Raw genomic sequence first — 16,344 nt, forward strand, 5'->3', positions numbered from 1 at the left:
CATCCAACACTTTATATCCCCGAGGTAGGAAATGGGTGCTAGTGCTGTGACAAGGGAAATAGTTAACATTTTGGTCAAAGACTTTCTCGGCACCGGGAATGGCAAGAAACAAGTTTTTTTATTTAATGCTTTTACATCAGAAGCAAAGCATTCCTTTGCATTTTCTTTCCCTCCAATTTATCTCATTAATATTAACCAGTTAAATTAAACAGCTTGCCCTCACAGCAATCTTGGCTTCACACTATAAAAGATAATATCTTTATTCTATCCATTTCTCCCCTACTCTCTCAGCAACTTAACATTTTAAGCTCTTTCTCAGTCTGAAAGATCTTCACCCGAAAACTTGACAGTGCATCTAGAATTTGCTGTTTTTATTTAAAGTCTCTTAAGATTATCTATTTGGTTCAAACAGGCTTCTGCAATTTTAACCACGGATTAATTTTAGATTGAACATCAAACATTTTGACAGTGAATCTGAAATACAAATAAAAATTATGTTTGCTGCGCAAAATGAAAAAAACATTTGCAAATGATGGGATTTATACAAGAGGGCCCAACTGGCTGGACTTCATGTTCATAAGTCATAGGTGCGGAATGAGACTATTTGGCCCATTGAGTCAACCCCACCATTCAATCATATCTTTCTCCCTCAACCCCATTCTCTTGCATTCTCCCCATAACCTTTGACACCCTTACTAATCAAGAACCTTTCAATCTCCATTTAAAAAAATATCCAATAACTTCACAGCTGTCTGTGGCAATGAATTCCACAGATTCGTCACCATCTGATTAAAGAAATTCATGCTCAACTCCTTCCTAAAGGTGTGTCCTTTTATTCAGAGGCTGTGCCTTCAGGTCTAGACTCTCCCACAATTGGAAACATCCTCTCCACATGCACTCTATCCAAGTCTTTCATTGAAAACAAGGTTCCCTCTCATCCTTAAACTCCAGCGAGTACAGACTCCAAGTCACCAAACGCACATCATACATTAACCTAACCATCCCTGGGATCATTCTCGTAAATCTCCTCTGGATCATCTCCAACGCCAATACATCCACCTTCCAATATAGGGCCCCAAAACTCTCACAATACTTCAAATGAGTTTTTACTGACATCTTCAATCTCTCATTTCTAAGGTCCGATCCCACATGCCTTAATAGGAGACCAACAATATCTATGCCGAAGGAGAGCCTTAGATTTATTTTGTTACATGTATCGAGCTACAGCAAAAAGCTTTACTTTGCATGCTATCCAAACAGATCAGGCATATGATACAAAAATGCATCGTCAAACTCAAGTACAATAGATAGAGCGATGGGGAGGATACAACATGCAAAATATAGTTCTCAGTATTGTAGCACATCAGTTCCATAGACAATAGTCCAATGTCCGCAATGGGGCAGAGGTGAATTGGACAATATCCTAACTTATGGAAGGACTGCTCAGAAGTTTGAAAACATAGTTTGTGTCTAGTAGTGGGCGCTTTCAATCTTCTGTACCTTCTGCTGGATGGGAGCCGAGAGAATGACTGGGGTGAGACAAGTCTGATAATGTTGGCTGCGTTTCTAAGGCAATGGAGATGGAGTCAATGGTGGGATGTTTGGTCAGTGTGATAGACTGGGTTACATCTACAGCTCTCTGCAATTTCCTGCAGTCTTGGGAAGAACTGCTCCCAAAACCAAGTTATGGTGGCATCTGTAGACGTTTGTAAGAGTCAGTGGAAACATTCCGAATTTCTTCAGTCTCCTCAGGAAGTAGAAGCATTTGTGTGCTTTCTTGGTTGGTGCAGCAAAGTGGTTGGTCCGTGACAGATTGTTGATAACATTAATACAAAGGAACTTGAAGTTCTCAATCATTTTCACTTCAGCACCATTGATGCTGATTGGGCCTTATTCTCCACCATGCTCCCAGAAGTCACTATCTAGCTCCTTCGTCTTATAATTCAGCAGGACAGGCAGGATTTCTGGAGAACATCGATAGGTACCAGAGAGCAGCAGGAATCACAGAGGGAGAACAGTAAGAGAGGGTCTAACAGAACTCAAGTCAGAGAGCGAAGGATAACTTCTGCAGAGTAGGCATACCATGAGGAAATTTCAACGTGGAGCAGTCAAAATGTAGAAACAAGGAACTGCAGGTGCTAATTTACAGATTCTGAGGCAATTTGGTATGTCGCAGAATGCTCTTACTTCTATAGGTGTATGGTAGAAAACATACTGACTGGCTGCATCATTACCTAGTTTGGCAACTTGAATGCCCTGGAATGAAGTGGACACTGCCTGGCCCATCAAGGGTTGTGACCTCTCCACCAATGAAGGGATCTATGGGAGATGTTGGCTCAAAAAGACAGCTAACTTCAAAGACACACACCACTCAAACCATGCACGCATTTTACTACCAAGGTAATGCAGGAATCCAAAAACCGTGACTACCAAATTCAAGAACAGCTTCTTCCCAGCAACTATGAGGCTCTTGAACACAACACTAACCTCAGTAACTATGATCTTCTACGGACTTCAGTTGAATTATCGACTTTGGGTTTCACTGTGCCTTAATTGGTACACATAACAACAAACTGACCTCAATTTTTGCACTATTATGGTTATCTAGTATTAAGGTTATTAATTTATTGTATGATTGATTATTATGTTTTTATCAGGGTGTTAGAGAGGTGGTAGAGAGGTGGTACTTAAGGCAAATAATGTGGCAGATGTGGAAATAAGAGTCCGCTAGAGATGCTATTGTTAAGTAAAGGACAAGCAGGGGCAAGTCAGAGTGGAAAGAAGATCTTTTAGATCTTGAATGCAAGCATTGCAGGCAAGGTACATGAACTGTGGCATGAGTTGGTACATGTGACTGAGAGATTATAGTCAACAGAAACATGGTTGGACATAAGGCAGTACTGGTAACACTTTTTTTTCAGGATACAAATGCTACAGAATTGCAGCTAAGAGGGGCAATTGTATTTTTAAATGGGGGAACATAAGGGCAGTAGTACTCAGAGAATATTCTTGTGCCATCATCTAGTATAGTTATATGGGTGGAGGCTAAAAGAAGGGAATGATCAATTTAAAGGAGTTGTATTGTAAGGAGTGCAGGAGTGATCTTATAGAGGCGTACAAAATCATGAGAGGAATACATCGGGTAGACACAGAGTCTCTTGCTCAGAATAGGGGAATCGAGAACCAAAGGACACAAATTTAAGGTTAAGGGAGAAAGATTTAATAGGAACCTGAGGGGTAACTTTTTCATGGTGTATGGTACGAACAGCTGCCGGAGGTAGCTGAGGCAGGTATTCTTGCAACATTTAAGAAGCATTATGGTATGGCAAACGGTATGGGCAAAACGCAGGCAGCTGGGACTAATGTAGATGGGACGTGTTGGTCGGTGTGTGGGCATGTTGGTCAAAGGGCTTTTTTATATGCTGTATGACTTACAAATTACTATATTTAAAACATAAGCAAAGGGAGACAGAAGTAAAAACAGAAAATCATTCAAATGCCAGTTTCTGTGAAAACCACCAACGGTACTAAAAGTTGTACCAACATATGCATCTCACAATAAGATATGCCATTTATTGTCACTATACATGTACAGTGAAACTGAAAGCTGCTCGTACTCAGTGCATACATACAATTTTACACAAAAAACAAGAAACAGAAAAACAAAACAGAAGGGAGATGGGGGGGGGGGGAATAGGTGCACAAATTCTACGGCGCTACATACATATATACATATATACAGATGGAAGTCCGTGTTGGGCGGTGTAGTCAGTGCATGTGTGGATTTGAATTTATGGTAGATATAATTCTCGGGAAGCAGCTATTCCTGAGTCTGTTTGTCCTGGATTTGATGCACCTATAGCGCCTTCCAGAGGGCAGCAGGTCGAACAGTCCAAACGCAGGATGGGAGCTGTCTTTGGTGATCTTCTTTGCCCTGCTAAGGCAGCGGGAGGTGTAGATGTCCATCAGGGAGGGGAGAGGGCAAACAATGATCCTCTGCGCTGTCATGGTTACCCTCTGAAGCCTCTCCCTGTCTGCCAATAAAATACAAGTTGCCTGACAGAACACAAAATATTGATAGGCAGCATCTCTGGAGAGAAGAAATGGGTGACGTTTCGGGACGAGACCCTTCTTCAGTGGTAAGGGAAACGAGAGATATAGACAGTGATGTGGAGAGAAAAAGAACAATGAATGAAAGATATGCGAAAAAGTAACGATGTTAAAGGAAACAGACCATTGTAGGCTGTTTGTAGGGTGAAAATTAGATGCTTGTGCAACTTGGGTGGGGGAGGGATAGAGAGGGAATGCTGCGGCTACCCAAAGTGAGAGAAATCAATATTCATACAACTGGGCTGTAAGCTGCCCAAGCCAAATATGAGATGCTGTTCCTCCAATTTAAACACTCACCATACCCCCACCAGATCTCGCCTCCGCCTTTGTTACTCCCCAGTCTTCCTCTGACCCCAATGCCCACCCTTGTAATGTCTTCACCATCTCCCCCTGACCTCCCCCTTTCTGATACGGAACGGTCTGACCTCAACAGAGGCCTCACCATCGTTCCCCTCCGCCAACATCTTATCGAGTTCCTGGTCCGCCACGACGTAGAGCTTTTCTTCCGCTTCTGCGACTTTTTCTATGGGAAGGAGTCCTCACCACCCAGTGATTACCCCTTCTCCCATCTCCCTCCTCTTGGACACCCCATTACGGCCTTTTACCCTCTCTAGACCTCTTTATTTCTAACTGCCGGCATGACATCAACCGTCTCAACTTTTCCACTCCCCTTACCTACTCTAAACTCACCCCCTCTGAAAGTACAGCCCGCCACTCACTCTGCAGCAACCCTGACATTATAATCAAACTCGCAGACAAAGGAGGTGGCGTGTTAGTCTAGCGCGCTGCCCTCTATCGGGGCCGAGGCCTGGCGACAACTCTCAGATGCCTTCTCCTACTTATCCTTGGACCATGATCCCACAGATGAGCACCAGGCCTTAATCACAAACACCATTACTGACTGCCCTGTCCTGCTTCTGTCCCACGGAAATTATTTCCACATACCTCAACTCCATCCTATCCCCCCCCCTGGTCCAACCTCTCCCGACCTATGTCCAAGACACATCACATGCCCTTCGTCTCTTTCATGACTTACGCTTTCTGAGCCCCCACTCCCCCATCTTTACTATGGAAGTTCGGTCACTCCACACTCCATCCCGCACCAGGACGGCCTTAAAGCCCTCCGTGTCTTCCTCGACTGCAGAACCATCCAATTTCCCTCTACTAACACTCTACTGCACTGAGCGGAGCTGGTCCTCACCCTCAACAACTTCTCCGTTGACACCCACATAGGCCCCAGCTATGGCTGCCTCTTTGCATAGTACATTTCCGGTAGGCGGCGCGGCTCTGGCCAGCAGCGGCCTCTGCAGCCTGTCCGCGTTTTTGTTATTTTTTGTCTGTGTAGTTTTTGTTATTTTATGTTGGGGTGTGTGTGTGGGGGTGGGGTGGGAGAGGGGGGAAACTTTTGAATCTCTCCCTGCACTGGAGACCCGACCTTTTCTCGTCGGGTCTCAGGTGTCGTTGAGGCCGCAACGAGGAGCGGCCTCCAACGGGAAGAAGCCGGGGACTCTGGTGCCGACTCACCGTTGCCGTCGCGGAGCTGGCCGAGACCGGAGCGGGTGGAGCGGTGGAGGAGCGCTGCCGCTGCCGCTGCCGCTGCTGCTGCTGCCGATGCTGCTACTGTGGGTCTGCGGACGGTTCGGACGACCCCGCGCGGCTCCCTGGAGGGAGACCGCTTTTCGGGCTGCTGCAACGGCGAATTCTCCCGCCCGTGTTGCGGGGTCGAAGAGCTCCTGGAGCGGGGCCTAACACCATTGCCCCGCTCGGCTGGAATGGCTGCGGGACTTTGCGAGCACACACCGGGGGCTCCAACATCAAGACCCAGTGTGCGACCTCGCACCACCCGGCGTGGCTTCAATGGCCGCGGGACAATCGCCATCGCCAGCCGGGGGCTTTGACTTTGACTGTGACAACGGGGGGGGAGAGTGCAGTGGAGAGATAAGTTTTTTTGGCCTTCCATCACAGTTATGTGATGGATGTTTATGTTAAATGTAATTATGTTGTGTCTGGGGTCTATTTGTGTGTAATGTATGGCTGCAGAAACAGCATTTCGTTTGGACCCCCAGGGGTCCAAATGACAATTAAATTGACTCTTGACTCTCTTGACTCTTGAGCAAACCCTATTCCAGGCGTACACTGGCCCTATCCCCGAACTCTATCTCCGTTACATTGATGACTGCATCGGTGCTACCTCCTGCACCCACGCAGAACTCATGGACTTCATCAACTTCGCCACCAATTTTCTCCCAGCACTCAAATTTGCTTGGACCATCTCCGACACCCCCCTCCCGTTTCTTGATCTCTCAGTCTCTATCACAAAAAAGACTATTGATTGAAGTCTATTACAAACCCACTGACTCCCACAACTACATTTCTTCCCACCCTGCTTCCTGCAAAGACTCTTTTCCCTACTCCCAATTTCTCCATCTACACCACATCTGCGCCCAAGATGAGATGTTCCATACTAGAACATCCGAGATGTCCTCATTCTTTAGGGAACATAGATGAGGCCCTCACTCGTGTCTCCTCGGTACCCACAGCTCCGCCCTTGCTCCCCATCTGCCTTGTCACATAAGACAGAGTCTCCCTAGTCCTTACCTTCCACCCCATCAGCCGTCGCATACAACACATGATCCTCCAAAATTTCCACCTCCTCTGGCCACATCTTCCCATCTCCACCCCCTTTCCGCCTTCCGCAGAGACCGTTCCCCTCCGCAACTCCCTGATTAACTCATTCCTTCCCACCCAATCCACCCCCTCCCCAGTTACCTTCCCATACAACCACAGAAGATGCAACACCTGTCGCTATCCCTCGTCCCTCGACTCTGTCCAGGGACCACAACAGTCCTTTCAGGTTAGGCAGAGGTTCACTTGCACCTCCTCCAACCTCATCTACTGTATCCATTGTTCAAGATGTGTAGTCTTATATATCGGCGAGACCAAACACAGACTGGGCGATCATTTCGCAGAACAACTTTGCTCAGCTTGCCAGACACTTTAATTCTCCTTCCCATTCCGACACAGACCTTGCTGTCCTCGGTCTCCTCCATTGTCAGAGTGAGGCTAAATGCAAATTGGAGGAATAGCATCTCGTATTTCACTTGGGCAGCTTACAGCCCAGTGGTATGAATATTGATTTCTCTCACTTCAAGTAGCCCTGGCATTCCCTCTCTCTCTCTCTCCCTCCCCCACCCAAGTCGCACTAGCTTCTCATTTTCACCGTACAAACAGCTTGCAATGGCCTGTTCCTTTATCATCTTTACTTTTTTTGCATATTTCTTTCATTGTTCTTTATCTCTCCGCATCACCGTCTATAACTCTCGTTTCCATTATCCCTAACCAGTCTGAAGAAGGGTCTCGACCCGAAACGTCACTCATTCCTTCTCTCCAGAGGTGCCCCCTGTCCTTCTGAGTTACTCCAGCTTTTTGTGAATATCTTCAGTTTGAACCAGCATCTGCGGTTCCTTCTTACACAAAATACTGATAAGTTGTCTGTGCAAACATGGTCTAGAGTGATGTTCAAACCTTTATCTGTGTACCTGATATCCAATATAACAGGCGAGCCAATAAACAGGACTTAGAACATTTCTGATTATACATGACTTGCCACTTAACAGCTGATAGAGGTTAAATTGTACTAATTCGCACACAGCGCAGTTAAAAACTGTTCTTCACTTACATCCTTTAAAACAGTGACTTTACCAACCCCAAGACTAAATCAAAACAATATTAAAAAAATAAAACTAGTCATCACAGTTCTACTGCAGGTTTCTTACTACAGTTCAAGTTCAAGAGAGTTTATTGTCATGTGTCCCCGATAAGACAATGAAATTCTTGCTTTGCTTCAGCACAACAGAACATAGTAGGCATTAACTACAAAACAGATCAGTGTGTCCATATACCATTGTATAAATATATACACACATGGATAAATAAACTGATAAAGTGCAAATAACAGATAATGGGTTATTAATGTTCAGAGTTTTGTCCGAGCCAAGTTTAATAACCAAAGTCCACAATCAGTTCCTTAGTTTTGCTGGTGTTGAGGGCCAGGTTATTATGCTGGCACCATATGGACAGTCGCTCAATCTCTCTTCTATACTCCTGAAAAAGCTACTTATCTTAACTACTAAACCAGGTTCGCTTCTTAATAAACAGACACCACACAAACGGTTTGGTAGACCAGTTCAAAACTTTACTTAACATCGGCCGATGGAAGGGAGGGAGAACGCCAGTCAAGTGACTAACACAGACACTTGACTGTGCTCAGTCACCTCCCCTGAACAACAGAATTACATTGCTTTAAATAGGTTTTTTGTCCCCTTATCACATTCCACAGACATTAGTCATGGTCAGAAGTACTGGAAAAGGTTTCCACAGAATGCATCACATCAAACCTTTTTTTTTACATGGTACAAGATATACTAAAAACATTGTCCATTTGTTTTATCTCCAAATAGACCACCCTTGCTCTGGTCGCTGCTTCCTCTGTCATTTGGTCCCTCATAAACATAGGTTATTTGTTTACAAAGATGTGACTGTTTATTTCTCTCTTCCTTTATCGCCTCCTCCCCATAAACATTGGTTTATGGCATCTCCCTGTGAAGATATCTCTCTAGCTCCTTCACTTGGGAGACAATGTTATCTCACACACCCCTGCAACCTGAGGCAAGCCTAATTTGAGACTAAATATAAGCTGTAAGCTAGCCCAGAAACCAATTTAATATCTTCTTATATTCTTTACTAAAATTCAGCTTCATCACTCCGACTCATCACCATCAGTGATACGTCCCACAACAGTGGTGCTGTCAGCAAACTTGATGATGCAGTTCGCACTATGACTGGCTACACAGTCATGAGTATAGAGTGAGTACAGCAGGGGCTGAGCACACAGCCTTGATGTGCTCCCGTGCTGATTGTTATCGAGGCTGACACATTTCCACCAATACGAACAGACTGTGGTCTGTGAATGAGGAAGTCGAGGATCCAATTGCAGAGGGATGCGCAGAGACCCAGTTCTGCGAGTTTGGTAACCAGCTTGGAGGTGATGATTGTGTTAAATGCTGAGCTGTAATCAGTGAATAACAGCCTGACATATGAGTTTTTGTTGTCCAAGTGGTCCAGGGCAAAGTGGAGGGCCAGCGAGATCTCATCCACCGTTGATCTGTTGTGGCGGTAAACGAACTGCAGTGGGTCCAGGTTTTTGTCGAGGTAGGAGTTGATTTGCTCCATGATCAACCTCTCAAAGCACTTCATCACCACAGGCGTTAGTGCCACTGGTCGATAGTTATTGAGGCACGTCACCTTACTCTTCTTGGGCACGGTATAATTGACGCCCTTTTAAAGCAGGTGGGGACCTCAGACGTGAGAGGTTGAAAATGTCCGTAAAAATTCCAGCCAGTTGGTCCACACAGGTTTTTAAGAACACGACTGGGTATACCATCAGGTCCAGGCACTTTTCGAGGGTTCACCCCTCTGAAGGATTTCCTGACGTTGCCCTCTGTAACTGAGACTGAAATACCATCACAGTCCATCTACTATTATGAGAAACAAGCACTAAAAATCAAAAAGTGAAATATTGACCTTTCAAAGAGTAATCCATCCTTTTCTCACGCCTTATTAATTTCCTTAGATTACATATCTATTTTGACATGAATTATCTAACCACTTTTGTAGACTGAAATATAGCATTTTGGTATGTTATTAAATGTATTAACAATTTGGATTTCCACAATGACTTTTTAAAAGCAGAAATTCTTTCATTCAAAGCAGAGTAAATATTTAGAAATTTCCATCCTGGAGGGCTGCAGAAATGTAATCACTCAAAAATTTAATTAAGAGAAATGTATATATTTGAGAAATTAAAGGATATAGGAATAGCGCAGGGAAATGCCATTGAAGTAGAATCTCACATAATCTTGTTGCATAGTGAAAGCAGCTCTAGTGGAAATCTCTCATTTTGATCTTACTTATGTTCTTATGGGAAGGGGAAAAATTACAGGTAGTTCACCTTTAGAGCAGTTTATAGAGATAAGGAAAAAGTCCACACAGGAATATAACAATGCAAATGTAAAAATCGTAAGGAGAAAAATTACAGGTAGTTTACTTCTAGAGCAGTTTATAGAGATAATTATAGAGATAAGAAAAAAGTATATAAAGGAATATAACGATGCAATTATAAAAATTGAAGTACCGGTACTGGACTGATGGATGGGCAAGATAATGGTGTGATTTACAATAAGCTACAATTTACATGGAGTGGAAACTGGAAAAGTGCAGGTGTGATAGAAGCACAGATTTGGTTTTCAACAGCAGAAAAAATAAATCAGCAGTGTTGCTAGACAAAGATAGAAGGAAAATATTTGTCTTTTTGACAAAAAAGACGCGTGAAAGGTTCAGTTAATGTCAACTCAAATGGCAAGATCGAGTATTACGTTGTACAGCATAGAAACAGAACCTTCATCTCACCACATCTATGCCAACCATCTTGCCAATTTGTAAGAACACAACTTTCCTGCATTAATTCCATATCCCTTTATATCCTGCTCATTCAAGGTGCCTAAATGTTGTTAATTAGGCTGTGGACCGAGCTTCAGAAATGTGTCCAGAAATCAACTTTCGTGACCATGTCTTGGAACTACATGAAATTTTGGTAAAATATAATTGAGAAGGAAGTCATAACTCGTCAGCGTCATCTATCCATCTGACGTGAATATGACTGTAATCATATCTAATTATGTATAATTTTATTATATAAAAATAATATGCATGTGTGTTTTTTGAATGAGACTGCCGCAGAGGTCCGGCTCCTGAATCAGCCTAATTAATGGGTGAGGGCAGTTCTTCTGGGTTCTCCCGCTTACTGAACCCCACTGACTGTCAGTGTGCAGAGTGGGGGATACGGCCATAGTGGGACTGGGGCAGTGCTAGGCTAGGGGAAGGCTAAAACATCTTCCACTGAGAGGAAAATGCCTAACCCTATACTAACCCTCCTTCCAGAGCTGCCCACGGCTGGAGCTGGAGCCGCTTTGGGACCGGCTGCGGGCTCCGTACTTGTGGTCGCTCAGCGAGTCCACCTCGGCCAGCAAGCCCTTCTGGATCGTCGTGATGATGATGGTGGGGAGCAGCACTGTCTTGCGCGCCGCCCGGGCCGCCATCAGCATCCCCATAGCACCGGCTCCGTCAGTCCGACCGACCCATCGCAGCACTCACCGGCCTACCAACTGCCCGACCGACACTTCACAGCACTCACAGGCCTACCAACAGCCCGACCAATCCCTCGCAACACTCACCGGCCTTCCGACAGCCTGACCGATCCTCTACAGCATCCATCGGCCTACCGGCAAGCCCGACCGACCCTAACCCTAGCCCCGACTCCAACCCGGACCCTAGCTGTACATTTGTTATTTATCATTTATCAGTTCACATCATAACTTTATAAAGATGAATCAATTGAAAAACAAAATGGTCAGTAAGGTGAGCATTACTTTTATCCGTGGAAACCTTGCTATTGATGTAATGAGGAGGCGCCTAGCCATGATCCCAGAGTCCTTAAAACCATAAAACTTTAAGACCATAAAACAAAGCGCGGGATTGGTCAATTTGTGTCTGACCTCAATGTCAAACGTGCATTGATTGACAATTACTACTCGGAAAATTGGAAGTTTTTGTCATATTTAAACAAAATGTGCAGGTTTTGTCCTTGACAAGTTTCAGGTATGGTTTATATGATATTTTTACACAATTAGTTAAATATTCAGGTAGTTCCGTGAGTTGGGTCACGAACCTGAATGATAAAGCTCCTTGGCCCACAGCCTAAACGTGCCTGCCTCCACCACCTCATTGGCAGCTCATTCCAGAAAACAGAAGTGCGAATGATTTACCCCCGGATATCTGGAACCTGCCCCCTCTCATTTTAAACCTTTGCTCTCCAGTTTTACATCCCAACCACGAGAAGACATGAATAAATTACCCTATCGCAATTTTAAATACAGGTGCACAACCTTTTATCCGACAGCCTTGGGACCAGACACTTTTCGTAATTCGGAATTTGTCGGCCTTCGGAATGGAAATTTTTTTGCGTAGATTTTAATGGCTGGCTCAGTGGTAGAGTGCTCGGCTCATATCCGCAAGGTCGCGAGTTTGCGCCTTGATCCCGGCAGTTCCTCAGTCGCGAGTTTGAGTCTTCAATGTAGTTTTTTCTTGCAGAATAAATGCCTGTATGAAATGCAGTGTGTTGAATGAATTCCTGAATTTGTAAATGTAACCTCAGCATTGAATCACCTCTCGCACTCATGTCACCCTAAGGCGACATTTTCACACTCTTATATCCGTGTGCAGCAGAGGCGACGTGCGTTTGGCGCCAAACGTGAGCTTTGGTGTGCAGACGACATCCTGGAAAAAATGTCCGGTTTCTTCCAGGTAGGCGATATACCCTCCCAGGCAATATACCCTCCACTTCTCTTTTATGAAGGGGATTTAGTTCCCCTTTCTACCAGGACCGACCGGAGGTTCCGCTGTCACCTCTGCGGGCCGCCTTCGGTGAACGCTCACTCAACTTTGTCTTGGGATTCCTACTCTCCCGCGCAATGTACTCCCACCTTCTCTTTTATGAATGGGGATTTAGTTCCCCTTTCTTCGAGGACCGACCGGAGGTTCCGCTGTCACCTCTGCGGGCTGCCCACGGTGAACGTCCTGTCTCCCTGTCCCTGGGATAGCACGGGGCGATAAAACAGCACAATACCCCCCTCCCCCTCCAACTCCAGAGGAATCCGCTCCCCGATGGGCCGCTACGGCGACAAGTGGCAGTTCGCCCACAGCCCGAGCTGCGCGACCCCAAGAACAAGACGTACCTTGCACACCATCAGCTTCTGCCCCTACGGGGAGCATGTTCCTCTGGAGTTGGAGCGGGGCTGGGCTGGAGTTGCTGATCTGGGATCTCCGTGCTTGCAGTGGGCCTGGGGGTCGGTGTCCCGATGAGGGGGCACAGCTCGGGCTGTGGGCGAACTGCCACTTGTCGCCATAGTGGCCCATCGGGGAGCGGCTTCTGGTGGTCCTGATGTCTCCCGCTAGTTTGCAGTTTTCCTCTGGAGTTGGAACGGGGCTGGGCTGCTGCTGGCTGTGGGTCTCTGGGATCTCCGTGCTTGCAGTGGGCCTGGTGTCCCGTTGGTCCTGACGTCTCCGGTGACTGGCATTGTATGCTGGCATCGCCGACATGAAGACAGTGCAAAGCCCCCACGCCGGTGCAATGGGCGGGCAGCTGGAGAGGGGAGGGAAGGGGTCACACACATGTCCGGGAAGCAGAGGGGTGTAGGTGGGGTGAAACTGAAGGGAGCGACAATCTGCTGCTCCCTGCCCGCTGAGTTAAAAAGTTCCCACGCAAGACTCACGATACACTGTGTATCGTGAGTCTACCGTGGGAACTTTTTAACTCAGCGGGCAGACAGCAGCATATTGTCAAATATTAACCCTCCCGCACAATATACCCTCACCTTCTCTTTTATGAATGGGGATTTAGTTCCCCTTTCTGCGAGGACCGACCGGAGGTTCCAGAGTCACCTCTGCGGGCCGCCCTCGGTGAACGTTTTCAAGGACCTTTCTTCAAGGACTGAAAAAATGTCCGCTATTCGGAGGTTTTCGTTATATGGATCTTCGGATAAAAGGTTGTGCACCTGTACTTCCGTCATGTCTCCTTTCAGTCTCTTCACTACATGGAAAACAGAGCAAACCTGTCCAATTTCTCCAAATAACTCAAGCACTCCAATACAGGCAATACAATTAAATAGTCTCTCAGAACTCCTTGCAATAACTTCCCCATCACCAATATAAGATTTCAAAAGGAAACCAACACACCTTAGACCATAGCAGACTGAAAAATCAATGTTGGGTCAAAAGCGACCACCCAGAACTAGAAGCTGTGCCATTAATTTGCAGGCAAATGGTAATCTATGTGTATTTGAATAATATAGAAGGGACCAATAATAGATTCAATTAGCAACCTCAAGATAAATGGAGTTTGATCTCTTGGCAAAGGCACTCATGGCAAAACTGAATTTTCATTTTCTGTTTAATTCATCTCATTTGGTCCTGCACTGAAATTGGATTTCTGCACTTAATTGCACTAAGCTAATTACAAAGTGTTATTAGTAAAAATAGGCTAAGGCTCATCGGTGACATTTAAAAATTCCACCAGCCTACTTCCACTGCTCAAAATTAACTTTATGGAACAAAAACTGCATTTATTGCACTGATTTATGCAAGATGGTATAACAATCTCATTTAGTAAACATGCTATTTCCTAAACGCTTTCCATTGCAGAAACTCAAATATATGATCTAGGTTTACAATCCAATGTCATAAATACAGACATAGTAAGAATTAATCCAAAAACCATTTGCAGCCCAAAGTTAGACACAAAATATCCCATAGCATTGTTTGAAGAGAAGCTGGTAGATATGTAAATATGTATTACATTATATCTGCATTTAATGTAATCAATGTTTATTCTTCAACCCATATCACTAGTAAAGATAATCTAATTATTATGTAAGTGACCTGCTTGCGCACAATTTGGTTGCCACACTTCCCAACATTACAAAGCACTTAATTAGTTAAAATTAACTTTTGTGATGTCTCTACATGAGAACAAAGTAATAGTTGAAAATTCCTTATTGTAAAAAAAAATGTATGGCACCCATCTTCCTCTTCTAGCAATCAATTGTATTTTACCCCGGTTTTAAATAATCTATTTCAGATCAAAAACTTCAATATTGTAAACCAATTTTTCCAACTTCACCTTTCTTCTTGCGAAATTAATATTAAAAGTCTCTCTAAAAGATATTCTTCCCACGAAGTAGCCAGATTAATTTTACTTACACCACACCGTCCCAAAACTACCACAGTAAAACAATCTGTTTTGATAATAAACCAAATTACTCCAAACGACCACTATTTCTTTCCAGTAATAAATCGGAAATGAGAAAATCTTGGCAAACTATACGTCTGAGATTTTAAGGACGGAAGATAAAATTTAACAAAAACATTCGTTGCGTTGTAGTTTTTGAGTCCATTGTTTAGTTTGTATTTAAAGTAGCTTCAGTCAACTAATTCCTAGAATCATACGCGAAGCTAATGGGAGAATTCTTATCTCAGTTTAGTAAAGGCACATAATAAAATAAAATCACCAAACGCTTTATGTTTGGGACCGAAAAAAAGCTCGAGCAATATCCATCTCCAGTGTTATTTGCCGCTGGCAGAAGGAAATACAAAGGTAAATAATGAGAACATTTATTCCTCGATGCTGCGGCACATTTTAGAAAGAAAAATGTGCAGCAAACGTGTACTTGGAAAATACAACGAAACCTACATTTCTTCAGAGCGGTTATTAAGCGTACGTGGGAATGGTATTTAGATTGGTTTGTTAATTGAAAGGGTCAATGGACCACTTGCAGCTGCTGTGTTACAAACTCCACATGTATCACATCCTTGGGGAAAAAATGATTGGTTTAGCTTTATCGGTACCCGGTCGGTTGAGTCAACGACATTTCAATTTAAAAATGGTAACAAAAACACATCTTTGTGGTTTACTCGATACCGCGCCCACCAAAACACAACGCTGCGTTAATACGGGAGAAACACTGGATTATATCTCCATTGCAGCGTGTTAGGCCTACTCGCAATTTGGGAGTATGTTCTTCACAAATGCCCGCAAGCAGACGTTTCTCCATGTCCATGGCCGCCGCCGCTACCTCCACCTCCTCATTCCGCACAAAGGCCGGCCTGAGCCAGGCCAGCTAAACCCTTACCGTTTAAACATTCACGCCACTGCCAGCACTATTCCCAGACACGGGTTCATCGCTTCCAACACGACTCGAAGATGTCGCCGGCCGGCCGGCCGCACGCTATCGCCGTTTTTTTTCGTTCTGCATCTTAATGCCTGAGACCCGCAGCGTTTGCAGCGCCGCCGTCGACTCCGACCCAACAGTCATCCATCACGCGCTTGACGTTTGGAAAATACGAGCACAATCCCTCCAACCGCCAATCCCGCCGCGCCGTCTAATCTGGCCAATCCCCACTCCCCGACTCCCACAGCGCCGCCTCGCCTCCGACAAACCACCAGAAGGAATCTGCGGAACAATCGCCACCGAGCAATGGCCGGTCGGCAGCAGCATTCCCACATCCTATTGGCCTGCGGTTTACCTGCAATACGAACAGCCAAAGAAGGGTCCCGACCCG

General features: G+C 45.0%; 1 protein-coding gene across 1 annotated transcript in view; it reads right to left on the reverse strand.

Moving 5' to 3' along the window:
- Window positions 1-16,106, reverse strand: part of LOC129700930 (zinc finger FYVE domain-containing protein 9-like) — a 113,224-nt gene extending 97,118 nt beyond the window's left edge. Inside the window, exon 1 of the mRNA XM_055641755.1 lies at window positions 15,915-16,106. The gene's annotated coding sequence lies outside the window, so the exon portion shown is untranslated. The remainder of the gene's footprint in view (window positions 1-15,914) is intronic.
- Between the last annotated feature and the right edge of the window lie 238 nt (window positions 16,107-16,344).

This window comes from Leucoraja erinacea, chromosome 10 (assembly GCF_028641065.1).
Source record: "Leucoraja erinacea ecotype New England chromosome 10, Leri_hhj_1, whole genome shotgun sequence".
Taxonomy (NCBI): domain Eukaryota; kingdom Metazoa; phylum Chordata; class Chondrichthyes; order Rajiformes; family Rajidae; genus Leucoraja; species Leucoraja erinaceus.